This window comes from Anguilla anguilla, chromosome 4, assembly GCF_013347855.1.
Source record: "Anguilla anguilla isolate fAngAng1 chromosome 4, fAngAng1.pri, whole genome shotgun sequence".
In the NCBI taxonomy this organism is placed as follows: domain Eukaryota; kingdom Metazoa; phylum Chordata; class Actinopteri; order Anguilliformes; family Anguillidae; genus Anguilla; species Anguilla anguilla.
Window position 1 is genome coordinate 17,748,891 of NC_049204.1, and position 18,607 is coordinate 17,767,497.

General features: G+C 37.4%; 1 protein-coding gene across 2 annotated transcripts in view; it reads left to right on the forward strand.

The window, feature by feature from the left end:
* The first annotated feature begins 4,848 nt into the window (after positions 1-4,848).
* The window catches only part of scn5lab (sodium channel, voltage gated, type V-like, alpha b), a 130,582-nt gene continuing 116,823 nt past the window's right edge, over positions 4,849-18,607 (forward strand). Inside the window, exon 1 of one of the 2 annotated variants that reach the window (XM_035415363.1) lies at positions 4,849-5,632. The gene's annotated coding sequence lies outside the window, so the exon portion shown is untranslated. The remainder of the gene's footprint in view (positions 5,633-18,607) is intronic. The other variant, XM_035415365.1, reaches the window with a different exon arrangement.

An 18,607-nucleotide genomic window follows, 5' to 3' on the forward strand; every position in this document is an offset into this window, starting at 1 on the left:
GCATTCACAATTGGGTGTGGTGACTCAGCCTGGATAAATGGGTGGGCTAGGATACAAATTAAGTGGGTGTGGCCCACCCTGGCCAACCCATCGCTGAGTGTCCATCCCTACTTCTGGAGCATGCATAGTCTGATTAACAGTTTCACCTTTGAATTTGGGAATAGGTTATGAAAGGTTTTCACAAGAAAGACAAATTTAAGTAAATCTGAGAATAGAAAAAAGTGGGATGACACAGGAGGGTAGAAGTGCAGCTTCTAGAGTGGAAGCTGAGAAACTCCCAAGGCCAGTTTGAAAGGTAGGTTTTGTGATCACAGTGGATAGACTACCAAAATGAAAGTAGCTATTGGGCAGCTATTCTTCCTGTAGGCATAACCAAAACATAAGTACATTCTTAACTGTCTAGTGACATGGTCTTTTGTAGTACTAAAATCAATCTTCTGGAAAAAAACCTGAATTTTAAAGGAAAGTAGGGGGCCATATCTCATAAAACTTCAGTTGAAGTTTATTTTTTATATTTTTAAGAACAGAAATTGTAAAAAAAAAAAAACAATTAAATGCTTACTCACTAGCCCCCTTGCGCCAGTGCAACCTCAGTGACAACACCAATGATAATCACAAAATTAAAATGACTCAATTGAATTAAAGTGCGAACGTAAGGATTTAGATTTGGTCACAGGAAGGAAAACAAGTTTATCCGACTCCATTTACTTCAAAACCTGTAACGTGGATGTTTGTGTCAATATTGGTTCGCACATATACTGGGGTGTGTTGAAATAATCGGCAGCAGGACTCTGTACCCCGGAGAGCAAGACTACCTTCTGCTGCCAGGCATTCATCTAATTATTCTCTGACACTATGGCCTTCTATCCTGGCAGGTAAAGGTGCTACTCATCTGGGAATCTTGCAAATAATGTGTCTGTACCACGAAGAAGCAAATTTAACTTGAAAAATATGTTTGTCTGGATACCGAAACTAATCTATATTGGGAGCCATAAATAAGGTTACTCGTCTCCAACTAAATATCCCGGACCATATCCCCTCTATTATTTTATGAAATAGCACTAGGATCTATCTGGAACAGCTATACCAGCTGCACATCTGGCTGGTGAACCTATCAGTATACCCAATGATTAACCCGTTAACAGTGTTACCACAAATGCACCCTCTGGTCAACATACATGCAAGCTACATATTTTAGATGTACTGAAAATTTTAAAAACAGTTCATAATGACACAATAGGACAGTTGGTGATAACCATGGACAGACAGTTCCAACAATGCTGAAAAGTAAACATTTTATTTACAAAGCAAAACAAATAAAACATACAATCTAACAAACTAAGACAAAGAAAAGGAACACAAAAAGAGTACTGATGTTTGCCTAAGATGCTCATATGAGAAAGATAGGCATCAGGAGAACTGTTAAGCAGATTCTCCCCGTGAATGCTTCTTTAGACTTAAATGCAATCTTGAGCAAGCCTTCCACATTGCATGCTTCCCTTTGTATGCTCAATTATGGTCTGTTCAAATTTGTTGATCTAATGACCAGAAAGCCTAAGGTGTCACATCGGCTATCACACATTTATTCCACGAGAAAAGCTCCCCAGATGGAAAAAAAGACCATCTGCTATGCGAGAGACATCCTGAAGAGGTCAGTGCTGATACTATTGGGCAAGTCTACTGGGTTGTTTTGGTGAGTCAATGTTTCTTTACTGACCATTTGATAGTGCTACAAATCAATTGAACAGTGACTCGTGAAAAACTGCTCTGCTTTTTTTCTCAGTTTTATTGAAGAACGATAAAGAAAAAAAAAACATCCACCATCACTAAAAAGCAGTTTAGTTTTTGCATATGCAAATTTCTATTATAAATACAGTGTTATCCTGCATATGTGGTCACTGTTCAGATGCATAAAAAAATATGAATGACAAGAGAAACAATCACTGAGGACAAAGCTGATTCACATTGAAGTTGTACTCTATTAATTACAGTACAACAGGTTGCAGTATTTGTCTGGAGTTATCGAGCATAAACCATAAAATATCAATTTCATAACTTGTTATAACTTTCTCTATTAACTTTAACTTATTACAATTAATAAGGAGATACCCAGCCCTTTGCCCCCCTCAATTAGCAGCAGTGTAAAGATATAGACAATCATTCACACACTGACAATATGTAACTGGCCTTGTTCGTGGAGGTCTTCTGTGTTCAATGTCTTTTGTTATTTTTGTGTTCAGCTTGTGGCAATGTGTGATTCTGCTCATCAGTCATGTTTATGACGTAGCCCCATACAAGAATACTTGCGTTTGAATGAATCATCTTTGACCGGGATTAACCTGGAAACAGCACGTAAGTATGGCACCAGCACAGCACTCACTTTTAACACAACTTACAGCCGCAGCGTAGGCAAAAGGAATGGGGCGTTTTCAGAAATGACGGCTGACTTGGCTCCCTGTTTTTATTTCCTCTGTTACTCATTGTACCAAGCATTTTAAATACTCTCTTCATTTTCTTCTCTTTCTGATCTTGCTTGGGATGGACAGTTTTTAGAAAATTACCATGCAAGGTTTCACACAGTGCTTGAAGATACACTTTGCCTCAACCACTCTAGTCATGCATAATTTTTTTGTTTTTGTTTTGCCTGCATAATTGATACATGGTAGCCATAGAGCAGCAGGACACATCGTGCATTATTGAGATTGAGAGAATGTGATTAATTATACAATTAAATTGGGAGTTGAGGGTTATGTTTGGCATTTAGATTGGACTTTTAGACTACCCCCTATTCTGTGCACAGTGGGATCTTAAATTGGTACAGGTAGTTCATTTTTCAACTTCATGTCACATATTGTGTCCCTTTCATTGTTCGCCACTTATAATTTCCTTAAATTAATTTTTGAAGTATTGCCTAGCCATGTATTGCCATTATCAAATCACTGTCATTTCTTTCAACGGTTCTAAATATTTGCACTGTCTTTTGTTTGGTTTTTATATTTTCTAGAATTACTGCCCATTGTAAGCATACTTCCCATTAACCATGGTTTTTTTTGGACAGTAGTGTTATGACTTAGTCTAGGACATGATTAAATGCAGCCCCATCAGAATCTAAGGTTTGTTAGTAGGTGAGAGTAGGTGTTAGTAGGTGAGAGCTGTCAAAGGAACACAGATTTTACATTTCTGAACTCCAAGTTCCCTTCTTGATCTTATGTGCCCTGATAAAATGAGATTTCAAGAAAGATCCAAGCAACATAATTCAGATGTGTTTAACTGTGGCTTCAACATGAATCATTAAATAATTATTGCCTCTCTCTAAACCACCATATGGTTGCATTTTGTGTTTAGCATAATGGGTTCATTTGAACTGTGTAACACAGGTAAGCGAAATGATCAATATTGAATTTTATGAAAGCTGCAATATACCAGAAATGGCATGCCACTTTTAAAAAATCCAGGACAGATGCCTCAGGAATATGCCTCTGTACAGAATATAATGTATTGATGTACATATCCCTAATCATTCTTTGTATTTTAAAATATGATTCAATTTGTTTTGTATATGAAATAACATTCTGTATTATGAGTAATCTTAAAACATGCGTGAATGTATAAATTCCACAGACATCAGCATTAAATGTTTTGAGAAACTGGAGAATCCATAGCAGATTGCTACATTAATTATTAATGTATTTTTTCTGTGTTTCTTGGATTTAGTCAGGTATGTGAGATTTGGATCAGTGGACCACAGAAGTGGTCCAATATATAATATTCTGTGAGGCAGATTAGCGTTGTACTTGTAACTGTCCTTAGATTTATTATTATTATTATTATTATAACAATAACAACAACAACAATAATGATAATAATGATAACAATAATAATAATAATAATAATAATAATAATAATAATAATAAAAAAACACTTTTTCAAAAACTGTGTAGCAGTAGCGTCTTCCAAATTGACAAACTGATAATTGCCTTGTGCATTTAACTTGTCTTCACTGATTGTGAGCTGCATTCAAATGATTTCAGCTGCATAAGCTGACACACATGGTGCGCCAGGTAATTTCCTGGCTGACTAGGGAACGTTACAAGCAGTTTGAAAGAGAAGCGTTGTGGAAGAGGAATAGCCTCATTGGATGTGACATCGCGTTTGGGGGCAGAGTGGCCAGTAGATACATGATCTTTGGGACAACAAGTGCAACAACGTCATTATTGCCATCTTTCATTAACCCAAGTACAGTAATGTAGGCCTAACTCAAACAGTATGTTTGCCGGTAGAGGGAGTTGCGAGTTCAGGTTTGAAGAACATGTGAACGTCCATCCCGAGGTAGCCTACCCCCCGAGATAACTATTATTCAAGTCTGGTATCGCAAAACTCAAAATTAAGGAGAAAGCAGTAACTAATGTCAATTTTGTTTTTAAAAAATGCTTTTTTTTTTTTTTTTTTACAACAATTCCTTTATTTTTCTCAAACACTGTATGTACTGATAGTTTTAGGTGAATTTATTAGAGCATACTTCTGTCGATATTGTTCGTAATGATTTTAAAACAGTTTTAATCAGAGTAGGGATAAGGGCATGATTAAGACCTGTTGGCACTTCGGTTGGATAAATAAATAAACAAACAAATAAGCAAGCTATGTACAGCGCTTACCCCCATCATAATACGCACTGGTAGCCAACCAGGTTAAATATTTTTCATTTGTCAAACATCAGTGCAGTGTGTCTTAACGAAACAAAGATAGTATCGCCAATGGCAATGCCACTTTCAAAAAACAGCTGTCCCTGTGACAATCACCAGAGCTCATTCGGATAAAGGGCTTTAATAATCACAAGGACTTTTCATAAGCGATGTTGCCTTAGTCGGAGTCGTGCTTTTTACTTTGTTTTTCCTTCAGTATTGCCATGTTTTAATTTAACGGCATGAACATTGTTGACTTATTGATACTAATAGTCGGATTTCTGCTTTGAAAACTACAATGGTATTGTACGGTTTAAATGTTAGAACGGTTCAACCAACGGCAGTAGGCGTTACCTCATAACATCTGACTTCCTCACTTCGCGGTTCAAGGGCAAACAAAAGGTTTAGATGCTTTTTCGGCAAGGAGTTCTGTACGCACAAATGTTCGCTCTCGGGGGCTAACCAAAAGATGTCATAGATTCGTTGGTCGTATTACGTTCCCCTTGGACTAAACGCATCTGTAAGGAACTGGGAGGAGATATTTTTTGGTGGGGACAACGCCCGTTTTAGGAAAAGCACATGAGTGCATGTGATAGTGTGTACCTTACCGGAGAACGATAACAGAAGATCAATACAACTCATTGGAAGCTACACATCTTTTTCCAAAGCGCGCAATGCGTCCAATAAAACGGATAACGACTGGCACTCTGGTTTTTAACTGATCCACGTCTGGATGCCGCTCAGCAATAAGCAAAGAATACACTATTTTTAAAACTAATAAACATCTCGTTCCAGGACAAGTTATTAAGGGATGGTTGGGAATTTTCCTGAGAGAGAATAATTCGACATGGCGCTAAATTGGGTTTTCCAATCGCTTCATGGAAATTCAAAGTAAACTGAAATATCAGGTTCGCTCTGGATGCAATGCTCTAAAAACTGGACTTTCACATGTAAGTACCTTTTACTCTTTATACAAATTTGTTTAACGGTGAATTTAGTTTTAAACTTTGCCAAGGCGGAGAAAATGAACGTTTTCTTTTCCATCAGACAAGCGCTTGTTATGCGCTTATGATATAAAACACAATAAAGTTTAAAAGAGGTGTCCCTTTGTATCCCATACTCTGAACCCCCTTGATAAAAAGTTTTCATTGGTTTTATGATTCTAAAATATGTAAGCTGTGATTGGATTTTATACGTAACGAAGACCTGGGTAATAAATTATCCCGGTTTCACGCAAAAAAACACGAGACGCTTTTGGAAAACAAAAAGTAGCACGCGTCTGGATTGGCAATAGTAGGCTATAACTTTGTTAAACCTTAAGGTTAGAAACTTGTAATTTGGAGATCAGACCAATTGCGTAAGCAATGTAAGTGGCAGCACATTTGGTTCATCTTTAAAGCCAAAATAAAACTAATGTTAATTTGTATAAGGGCTTTGCAGCGGCAGGGCTCCTAAACCCCCATATGTTGTTTGGAAATCACGGTGATGCACGCATTCAGGGGATTAGTGCCCACTCGGTAATCGCGTTTAGTGCCACTCCTTTGCTGATTACATTTATTGGAGAAGTGTTATGACGAGAGGGGAAAAACTGTAATTGTGCTTAGCACGACAGATTTGAAAAAAAGGTTGAGCAGAAAGAAGTTGGTTACACAACGTTGGCTACACATTTTGCCTTGTAGTTGCGAGCCCCGAGTGTGCATATGTGTGCGTGCGTGCAAGTTTGTTTGCGCGCTCGTATGTGCATGCGTGCGCGTGGCCTAGGTCGATCTGAATGTGTTGTACTCACATAAAGGGAGTCATCAAAAGTAACAACTGTTTAAAACCTGAAATATAAAACGCCTGCTGGCGATACGAAGAACAGGACATCACTTTACACAACAGGTGTCTAGAGTATGCATTACATTTGACTTTGTTTGCTGTTTAAAAACAATGGCCCCTGCGTGGTTAATCTCCCAGTAAGGTATTCTCTGGGGGAACTGACATTTGAAAGTGTAGAATAAACAACACGCGGAAGCGGGAACTGGACGCCGAAATTAGTAGGTTTAAATACATTTACCATGAATGGATATAGTCTCCGCTGTTCTCTTGTCCAAGGTGCTGAAAGTCAAGCTGCAACGCGGATGATTTAGTTTAAGTGTTTTTTCGAGTACAGTACACATTCCTGCGAATCAAGCTTGGTTCAGACATAATCAATAATGACGACCAGTATACAACAGGTGAACTTATTGTTCAGCATTTTCAGGGAACATAAATTAAATAAATAAATAAAACGTGTATTTACTTAATATAACGTATGTTCCCAGTAATCTACTGGGGGTCTAATCGGCTATATTATTATTTATACTTTTCTCTGTGTATCATTAAACTATGTTGAAATTTGACAGATTTTAATAGAGAAACCAGTACAGGGCCATTTATATCGACATTTATTTACAACACTAAGTCTATTTCCTTATTTATCTTAATGTCATTTAAAAAATCTTTAATTAGCCTAAATAAAGACATGTTATTAATTAGTTTGTATTTTCTCCAAGAACGAAAAGACAGTGTGGTATGATGCAGGATTTGAATGCTGAAGAATTGCATCTAATATTGTACATGGTCTTGTAGAAAAAGATACTATGTCTAAATCTGAGCAAGGTAACAACAGCATCACAGATCAATGATATGCATAAGATGACTGGAACACAGTAGTTTGTATCTTGTTGAATATTTCTTTAATGGTGTGCCTTTAATTTAGTGCATGTCCTTCTATAATCCCTTGTCTAAACACGCACGCACGCACAAACACACACACACAGGTTATTGCTGAATACATGACTGAAGCAGTTGATTTCCTGAATAACATAAAAAGGATTCAAATTAATGGTCATGATCATAGGATGATCACATTCAAAAGGCCCATCAAGGGAAGAGATCAGTCACCACAAAGAAGTCATTTATATTTTGAATAGACGCCATCATCAATACTTTCTGGTCTCAATCTCAGAGTGATTCCTGTTCGGATTTTCTCACTGCTCGGTTCTTGTCATTTGTGTTTAGATTTTCCAGGCCCTGTCCAGAGCTTTTTGTGCAGAGGGCAGCAGATATGTGGGGCCTTTGTGTGGATTCAAGTGATGTACTTTTGAAGGGGTTCTACTAAAGAGCTTGGCAGACTTACGTGTGCTCTGCCTGTGCATGATTAATTATGATTTTCATTTGAATATGACTGCCGAAGCATTGGCTGATGACAGAGTTATCAGGAAGCAAAAAAAGTTTTGGCTAAACTCTGCATTTTGTCTTTTTCTGTATCACAAGTACAATATTTGTGATCTGATTTTAAAATGGCACTCTTGTATAAGAGAAACAAGCACTCTGCAGGAAGGGACCTTCCTTCCCGTACTAGTGCTAGTGGTCTGTATTATGATTTGTTGTTGTTTGTAAGAGCCCCAGATTATTTAATCATTCTGGAGAGTACAACTGACATTGCATTGAATATGGCTTACCAAATGAGCCTCACATTACGAAGTATTGATTACAGCTCACAATATCTCACGGATTTTCCAGGGGTATACAGGCAAATTCAGCCGGGCAATGTGGGTGTTTATTTTCTTTGTTGTCCGATGAGGTCACCAGTATGCTTCACTTTAAATTAAATAGTTTACAGCAATAGAGGCATCATTATAACAGTCAATCGTTTTTGCCAGGGGCATGTAGTTAGTAGAGGTGGCATAATGACAATGTCGAAAATGTAAGGGTTTCGTAACTCAGTTCCTTTCACTGAGGTTCCTAATACTTTTCCCGTGACTGATTTTCAAATGTACGCTGACATACGTACTATATCAATCGCTGAAAGAAAGCGATAAAATACATACTTGCTCATATTAATTCATCCTTATGAAAAAACACCATAACTCTGTCCCAGCAACGACTCATATATTGCATCAAAATGTCTTTATAATAGATGAAGTGAACAGATATAAGAGTATCTGGAGCAGAGTGGCTGTCAAGGGAACTGAAGTAGATTGGATTGTGTGCTGATTCTCAGTCAACGTGAATTGACCTGGCTTTTCATTACATTTTGAAAAGACAGGACACTAGCCTGAATTTAATTGGACTCTCGGCCACACACTAAAGCAGGTCATGACTGCTGCAGACAGGGATGACCTTGAAATCATTATTTGTCACTCATAATTTATTTGTGACACATGCACCTCTGACAGAACTCCTCTTATTTTCCTGTAGGGCAGTTTGAGCTCTGAGTGTCTAGTGCATTTTTCACATAGTGGCTTTTATTTGCTGTGTAATGTCACTGAAGGCATTACAATAATGTTGTACAGTAAGGCCCCTCAAATCTCTGTTCTATTTGTACAGTTTATTCAGTTCTACTGGGACTGTTATGATGGATTTGCTGACTTTCAGTGTAATATTGAAATGCATTTTTACTGCTAAATGAACAAAATGCTGCTGGAGAAAAATATCTATATAGTGCAGTCCGTAAGTATATGGACAGTGACACAATTTTTGTTTTTTTGTTGTTTTGGTTCTATTCTCTTGCACAATGGATTAAAAAAAAAAACAATGCATATGAGATTAAAGTACTTACATCCATATCAGATGATTTGTGTTGTAATTACAGCTCTTTTTGTACGTAGTTCCCCCATTTTAGAGGACCAAAAGTAATTAGACACACCATATCATAATTTTAAATAGAGTCATCATATAGTACTTGGCAGCAAGTCCTTTGCCTTTGATGACTGCTTGAAGTCTGTGATCCGGAGACATCACCAGGTGCTTGGTTTCTTCCCTGGTGATCCAATGTCAGATACTCCAGCCATTTTCCATTCCTGTTTGCTGCTGGGACTTTTTGCCTTCTGTCTTGTCTTCAGCAAGTTAAACACATATTCAGTTGGATTCAGGATGGGTTATTGACGTTGCTAGTCAAGAATATTCCACTTTTTGGCCCTGAAAAAGTGATTGGTTGCTTTAGCAGTATATGTTGGGAGTCCTTGTCCTGCTGCAAGATGAAGCACTGTCCAATGAGTTTGGAGGCATTTAGTGGGACAGGAGCAGATAAGATGCTTCTGTACACTTCAGAATTCATCCTGCTGCTGCCGTCAGCAGTCACATCATCAATAAAGACAAGTCAGCCAGTTTCGGTGGCACCCATATATGCCCAAGCCATCAGACTACCTCCACCATGATTCACAGAGGTGGTATGCTTTGGATTGTGAGCAGTTCCTTTGTTTCTACACGCTTTCCTCTATCCATCACATAAGACTTTTCCAGAAACCTACTGTTTTTTTGTTTTAAATATTTTTTTACATTTTAACAAACCCTAAGATACTCATTCTGTTCTTGAGGCTTACTAGTGGTTTGCATCTTGTGTTAAACCCTCTGAGGTAGAGGTCTGCAACCCAACCCATGACAGGACCCAAAAAAGTATCTTGTTTCGGGTTTGGATTTATATATATATATATGTGTGTGTGTGTGTGTGTGTGTGTGTGTGTGTGTGTGATTTGAGTTGTTTTTCTTAATGTAGGCTATGAAAGCATGAAAGCTCGTAAAACACACTCTCCTTTTTTGTGTTATAATAATAATAATAATACATTTCTGTCTCAGCTGTCTCTAACACAGGAATGATGTGGATGGAAGGTGTAACTCTTTAAATTCTGTGACAGTGCCTGTCCGCCTGCTGGAGTTTTTTTGCTCTTTGCCTTTTGCCCACAATGATCTCCACCCCCTCAGACTACAAGCCTTGTTAAATGCTGAAGTAGGCTTAAGTTCAGTGGGGAAATGTTATGACATTTGCCCCTGGTACTGAAATTGACAAATGAAGGGTGACCTTGATGTCCATCCACTTAGCCTGCAAAGCCCCCAAATGTCCAGGGATTTGTCCTAGGTCTAAGTTTAGTTATGCGCCGATTTGATCACAACATGGCCGAACACTTTAAAGCGAACAGCAGACATTAGCGAATGGCCACATGCTAATCCCAACTTTGAATATTGCCCTCTGGGAACATCAGCACTGATGTCAGTCTCACTTCGGCATTATTGATTATGTGAACACAGCCGTCAGTTCTTTACACCACTCTCCTGACAAAGCCACCAGGAATTGTGGGATAAAAAGGAAAGAGAAAAGTTAACAGAAAAAAATAAAATAAAATTTTGGGCCACCATTTATTTTCTATTAATTTCAATGTTTTCTTGAAAGCACCGTTTTGACAGTTGTAATAAACACTCACATTGGTTGCTAGGGTGTCCGTTTGTGCTCCAACACTGCGTCAATTTGCCATATGAAATATGACAGTTATTTTTACAGCCTTATCCCCAAGTGTACTTGGATTTAAATGGCAAATGGAAAATCTCTGAAGTTTCATGATAAATCAAAAGTATAACTGAAGACAACACAGAATGAGGAGGGGAGAATAAAACCACCCGTAAACAACAAATCCTGCTGCGGTTGTTGTTTTGAAAAGGGTAAGATTCTGGGACACAGCTGAAGTAACAGCAGCAGCAATCACATTCCACCTGTTTCATTTCAGGCACACGATCCCTCTGTTATTCAATGCATACCAAGGACAACCTTCATTAACTGGCTAAAGATTAGTGATTTTACAACTAGGGAGTTTTTGATTAAATATTTTCCCGCATTGCTACGTGGAAGCAGCTCTTTAACATCCATATAGTTAATGCTTTGAAGAGGTTCAGTACATGTTGGTGTTGAGAGCATGGCACACGGATTGTGAAATAGCCATATTCAACTAAGCAAAAATCCTCAAAAGATTTCAGTCCAGCCTGGGTTCATATATTAAGGCCCTTTGAGTTATGTTCCAGAGACGTGCAGAGTTTTAATCCATAATGCTATAAAACTAGTAACACCCTCTGTAAAATGTGTCCACTGCCTGCAGACGTTATTGGAGAACATTATGAAATGAAAAGTAAATGGCTAGTTGGACACACAACCAAATCCTGGCAAAGGAAATTCCATAGATTGCTCAGATCTTAATTAATTGTCTTGTTCATAAAGGTTAAAAGTGAAGAAAAAACAGGTCTGAGTGAATTAAGAAATAAATTGGTTCTACACAAGAGCAAAACCTTAATTAGCTCTCAAGGTTTAATGTTCATCTATTTGCATTGATAAGTATGCTCTTTTGGGACTGCAATATTATCCAATCTCTCTATTATGGATTATGTAACACGTACATTAAAACCTGGAAGCTCATAATAAACAAGGCGGCTTTAGAAATCCATGTATGATACTCAGCTGAAGGTGTTTTCAAATAGCTCATATACAACCTGTTTCAAATTCTGGTATTACCATATGCCATGCACAGTTAGAAAAAGTTAATGAAGGCAATCAAGGCAATGCCTGTCTGAGAAATCTGTTGTTCTGCCATACAGGGTTACTATTGCTGGAATATGAATATTGTAATTAAAAGGTCCCAAATGATGTAGTAGTCTGACCACTTAAAGGATGCATGTCCCTCATTGCGTAAAGGAAAGCTGCGGACAACTTTTAATGATTTGCTGTTTGTGTATTTCAGAAGTGTCCAGTTTTATCTGAAAAGAGGTGATGTGGGTACAGGTTTTTGTATTTGCAGAGCACTGTGACACCTGATTCAATTTTTCAAATGTCTTGGGTGAAGACCATGACTGGTTTATTAGTTGAATAAGATCAGGTGTCGTAGTACAAAAAACAAAAAATGAATAAAATAAAGGGCAACCCATGTTGGCTCCTTTTGGATTAGATTGGACACCCCTGGTGTATTTGTTTTAAGAGAATTATCAAATCATTTCACTGGATTACACATGATAAGGCCAAAACTTTTGGCAAAACAAAGTACTTCTGATTGCATGTAATGTGTCTGTTGAATGAAACCAATACATTTACTTTAATGTATCAGTATTGATTAATTTAATGCTTTGAGGCTAATCATGTCTTTGAACTGTGCTGTATGAATTACAATAACTAGAAACACAGTAAAACGTAGGCTCTAAAATAGCTTCATTACATTCAATTTCAATTATGTGTTTTAATTCCAGTAACAATGTACTAATGACTACATTCAATGCAAAATGTAGGCTAATTGTATACTTATAAATACATTCTAGCACTCACTTGCACATTGTATAGATGCCACAGCTCATTGCCTGAAAAAATGCTTAGTGCTGAATCGGCAACAACATGACTTTCCACAGCTATATAATTAATGCAGAATTTGAACCACAAGCGGGTCAGAAGTCTAGAAAGTGTTACAGCTGCTTTGTGCTGATCTATTGCAAGTACTTGTGAGTTTTGTCCCTAAAGTAACATTGTATCTCCTACATTTGTTCTAGACCAGGGGTGTCAAACTGATTCCCAAGGGGGCCGCAGTGACTGCGGGTTTTTGTGGTTTCCTTTCAATCAGCTGCTAATTAAAACCTTGAGAACAAAGTGTGTGGATTCCTTAGCCAATCAATCAATGACTTAAATGAGCCACTGGTGCTCAGAACACCCAGATAACCAGCAGACACTGTGGCCCTCCAGGGCTGGAGTTTGACATCTGTGTTCTAGATGATCTCTCTGGTGCTTTAAAACTTGAAATATGTGACCCTTTGAAAATATCTTGGAGATATGGGGGTTAGAAAAGCTAAAAAGTGCTCCGAAATGGCAAAATGTTTGCATTTCCTTTTTCAGGAAATTCAAGTGAACTGTATAGCACTCAAGCTGCAGTTTGCCACCTGCATTACCTGTTCAAGAACAAGTTTGCTAAAGTTACATCCCATAACTGCACACAAACAAGGTCACAGAATGTGCTGGTACTAGAGTATGTTGCTGTATACAGTGCCCCCATGACTGCATTGCACTCTGCACCTATGGACCTTAATGATATGTTTACAATGATAAGATGATAATGATTAGATGTATTCTGGTTTGGATATAAAACAACAGTGTATTTGAATGATTTGCAAGGCAGAGACTCATACATTCCTAAGAATATACAGCAGGTCAAAAGTGTTACCAAGGGTTTATAGCTAGTTGTTAACTCCCATTTGTATTGCACATATTGGCCAGTCTCCGGCTAATCAATGCAAAACTACATGAATAATTTCTTTAAAAATCAGTTTCACAAACTGCTTTACCAATGTGGTAAATATGTGTTTAAAAAGCTGACTTTTTAAAAGCTGATTAGATTAGCTGACTTGTTTACAGGTTTTTACAAATGACCTCCACATAGTCATTGACATACCAAGGATAGCTCTGAATATCTATCATACTGATTTATTAATTTTAATCATTTTTACGGAGGGTGTGAATATTACATGTACCTGACTACCCATCAATACCAGCAAATATGAAATATCCATCTGTTCTGTGTCAAAGTAAGTGTGTATATCTGTCTTCTCCTAGATTGTGTATTGTAAACAAGTCATATTTCAAAATGTAATCGAGCTGGCACATGTCTCATCACAGCTGATCGGTTGTTTTATTGGGAAAAAAATGTACCAATGCACAACCCTAACTGGATGAGGTTAAACATATGATGCCATTTTGATTTTGATAAACACTACAATTGATTTTTATTTTATTTTTATCTGAAAATACTATTTAGATTTTACTAAGAATTTCATACATTTATTTGGCAACTCTTTTTGTTTTTGTTTACATATAGGATGCTACCGTGGAGCAAAATGGACATGATTAATAATTAAAGTAACATTGTGCTCTATTTAACCCCACTCTTCACTATTCATATCAGTTACGTCCAGTTTAGCAACTGGTTAAATAAATGCTCACTCCCAGTAGGCTCATAACTCAGTTGTAATTTACTCCTGTAATTAAATATATTGCTGAAGCCAGGCATGGGTAAATAGAATAAAATATTTTATGAGTTTGAGACCTGTGAAACATTTAGGCTTAATGTTCTGTAAAATGAAACTGTTATGCAATGAAGCATGTCTGGAATTAACTAAACACAGCAAAAGCCCAGGATTCATTGCAGTGCTCATGCAAATATAACCTTTTGCCAAGCTATATGTATCTGTTTTAATATAAATAACGGTTTAGCTGCGTAACTGCATCTCTTTACACATGCTGGCCTGCTCAGCCACTCATATAGAAAGCAGAAGTAGTTATGTATTGTTAATTTGGATAAATCTGCAACTATCAATTCCGTTTTCTGTCTGCTTTGTTTCACATTTTAGATCTTAGTCCTTCTGCTCTTACATATCCACATTCAATTACATATACATTTCATCAGAAAGATTGAGGAACAAAAAATGACAAGGACTGAAACCATCAATAGGGGTGAATCACATCTCCATGAAGATTCATCAAAATTAATCTGTGTTGGTTGTGTGACATGGCCTTGTGATCAAATTAAACAGTGAAGACGTGGGCTCTGTTCAAATTCAGGCATTTTTGGCTTATTGTGTATAGAAAATTGACAGCCTTTAGAAACTGGAGACTCAGAGATATTTTCTTCTGCCAGGATGGCTATTTTGTCTGTATATCTTGGTTTTTTCCATTAATATTCACCTTGATGCAGCTGTAATGTAAACTTCCAGCAAAATATTTTTTGAAATGTAGATATGTTTCATTTCATCCATCCATCCATCCATCCATCTATCTATCCATCCATTATCTATACCCGCCTATTCCTGTTCAGGGCCTCAGGAGGTGCTGGAGCCCATCCCAGCATGCATTAGGCGAGAGGCAGAAACACACCTGGACTGTTCGCCTGTCCATCGCACACACACTCACCATTTACTCACACACTCTTACAGTATGGCCAATTTAGACTCTCCAGTTAGCATGTCTTTGGACTGTGGGAGGAAAACTATGCGGACACAGGGAGAACTCCACACAGAAAAGTTCCAGCCGAGGTTCTTCCTGTGAGGCAACAGTGCTACCCACTCCACCACCATGCCACCCTATTTTATTTCAAATGTAAAAATAGAGAAACAACTGCAACAGTGAGTAAACAAATGTAAAAGCAGAAAAGCTTCCAGCTGGTACATGATATTACTTTTTTTTTTCCAATGCAAGATATAAAGCATTGGGTAGGAATGCATATTTCTATGAATTAACCAGATGCGAGACAGCATTAGGATACCAGCAAAGCCTATTGTAAGCTTCTCACATTAATTACATTTTTCAGAATAATCCCTGCCATGTTTTTCAAGGGTCAATGACAGGTATGCTTTAAAGTCAACTTATTGCCCAATTTATTTATATCTTTCCATGTAAGCTCTGAATATGACTTTCAGCACGTTGCCCTTCACCTTTTCCTTGAAGATAAGCATTGATAAAATTGAGGCACTTTATCAGCGACCAGGATGTCTATAAATATGAACCTTTTATAAGTTAAGGTGTTAGGCAGTAGTTGAAAATCGCACGCTCATTCACTTGTTCACATGTATGCTACTGCGTTGCTTATCTGCTGGAGCTAGTGACTCACCATCTAGAGAACATGTCTTGCATTTCTCGACTATTCATTGAGAGCCTATCAGTCTGTGTTTCAATTGTTCTCTTTTCTCACATGACCAAAGTTCTTATTTTAGAACCTGAAAACAACTCTAGCGCTCTTATGCTCTACTTTGTGAGTGACTTGGAGGTCAGACACATCCCAATATGGTAGCTGGAAAGGCACATGAAGTGTTCTCTGTGATAATTTCATAAATTGCAGCACTAAAGGTAGTGATCGAACAATGTGACACCGGGAGAGGCCGGCTTGGAGAAAAGAACAGAAAGTCCTGCACAGTCAATGCAAAGAACCGTGCAGATCCCAGGGGAAATGTGGTGGAGAAAAGTGGCATAGCACCCACAAGTGATTCATTATTTTGCAAGTGAATAACAAGCAAACTCATTATTAGAACACAGGATTTAGCCACATATGCTGAAATGCTTACACAGTAGTTCTTTGCCACCTGAAGGGAGGAAGATGAATCCATGTTTTGGTAAGGGCTTGAGTCTGTGGGATTCAGGGGATAATTTATTGTGCAACAAACCGAAACCATTGTAACTTACCATTGCAATTTACCGATCAATTTAAAATGGTGCTAAATTGATTTATGGGCATTATATAGTAGTACAAAAGCAATACAAGGAATTACAGAACTACACTGTATTACTTGACTAGAGCCAACACTTCCTTTTGAATGTCAACCTTTAAATTTTATTTCCAGGGTAGTGTCAATTTTCAGGTGTAAGGCTGCTGAAACTCGCTGGGTTAGATGCAGGTAATATGTGAGTGTGTTGAGAATTCGAAATAAGGGGAACAAAATGCCGTACAGCCATGCTTGTGTAACTGCTTGTCTATCTTAGAACTGGGTCAGGTGCAATTAGTCAACTTTCAACATATCAACTTTATGTACGTCGCTTTGGATAAAAGCGTCTGCTAAATGAATGTAATGTAATGTAATGTAATGAAAAGCCAGTGATGGAGATGAAGCCTGCACTTTTTGTCTTAACTTGGCTATGAGTTGGCCCCATCCTCACCTGTTGAAATGGCTTACTTAGTCAAGTCGGTGACAGTGAGTTTTGTTCTTATATAAATATACTTTTAAAAAATATGCAATACATATTGATGTCTATAAAATGTTTAAATTCCAATGATGGACCAACTTGGTACATTCATATATTGCACTGGTGCGGTACAATATAAACATTATTCGGTTCATTAAATACTTTATACAATAAAATGCTTAAGTGCATCTCAGATGTAAATTTGTGTGCAAAATAAAGTTTCCCTTGAAACATTCTAGTTTGCTCTTTCTAGTGCTTAGTTGAGGCTTGTCCTTTAGAGGGAAGGTAGTGTGTAAGTTTTAAGAGTGTTGTATGAAGTATTGAAGTATTGATGTTATTGTTAAACATGTAAAAAGGTTGTTGCTGTTATGTGAGTATAGGCAGAAGTGATCTGTTGGATTTTGATTCATGGAGGTGTCATTGCAGACAGTGGTGATTACAGATTGCAACAACTTAATGTAACATAATGTAACAGAGTAGAGAAATATCCTGGAGTAAGGATAGTGCTGTATTTTAAAAAGAACAATAAGAAATATTAAAGTAATGTGTGCATTCACTGAAACATGATAGCTGGTGGCAGAAATGTATATCTCCAAAATGAATTTCTGGCTATGCCTCAGGCTTGTTGTGTATATATATATATATATATATATATATATATATATATATATATATATATATAACATTAACAGCTCATTTGGTATATAAAGCCTACATGGAAAAAAAGGTACATCTGTGCATTCTATTTTGTATGAATCTTCAGTCATAATTCGCAATCCACATGCAGAACAAGTTATTGAAACATGCTCATTCTATTGACTACTCTTTAAAATATTTGTAAAGAAATAAGTTCAATTATTTACATCATTGCATTCAAACCTTGCATGCAAGCAGTGTATTCCTTCATACTGCAACATGGTGTTCCACATTTCACTCTGACCAACCTGTTCTGCTGACAGAATGAAATGAAGGAAATGTATTTACTTTCATTATGCTCCTTGGCAGACTTACTTCATCTTTCATTTTCTGATTGACAGTGATCATCAAACATTATTACATAGACAAGGTAGAGGTGATTTATCTTCATCCAAAACACACTTTTTATTGGGAATCCATGTTTGAGCCTGGAATGCTCGTGGGATTTGAAACACTGATTTCCAAGCAGTGAAGCAGTGAAGCAGCTTGAAGCGTACCACCTGGACAGGGTGACATCCCATGCCAGTTACCCCAATTAATCTTCCTAATTCTTATTGAAGGAAGAGCCACTTGGTTGTGTACTGTTGAGTTGCTACAAAGATGGCGATTTAAGGACACAATTTTCAGGCAGAAAAGTGGCGAATTTCAGCTTACAAATGCTGTCTTTATGTTGGGCAAAATGCTCATACAAATATATTTGTTTTATTAGTTTTGGTATTCACCTTTTAGGCTTGAACAG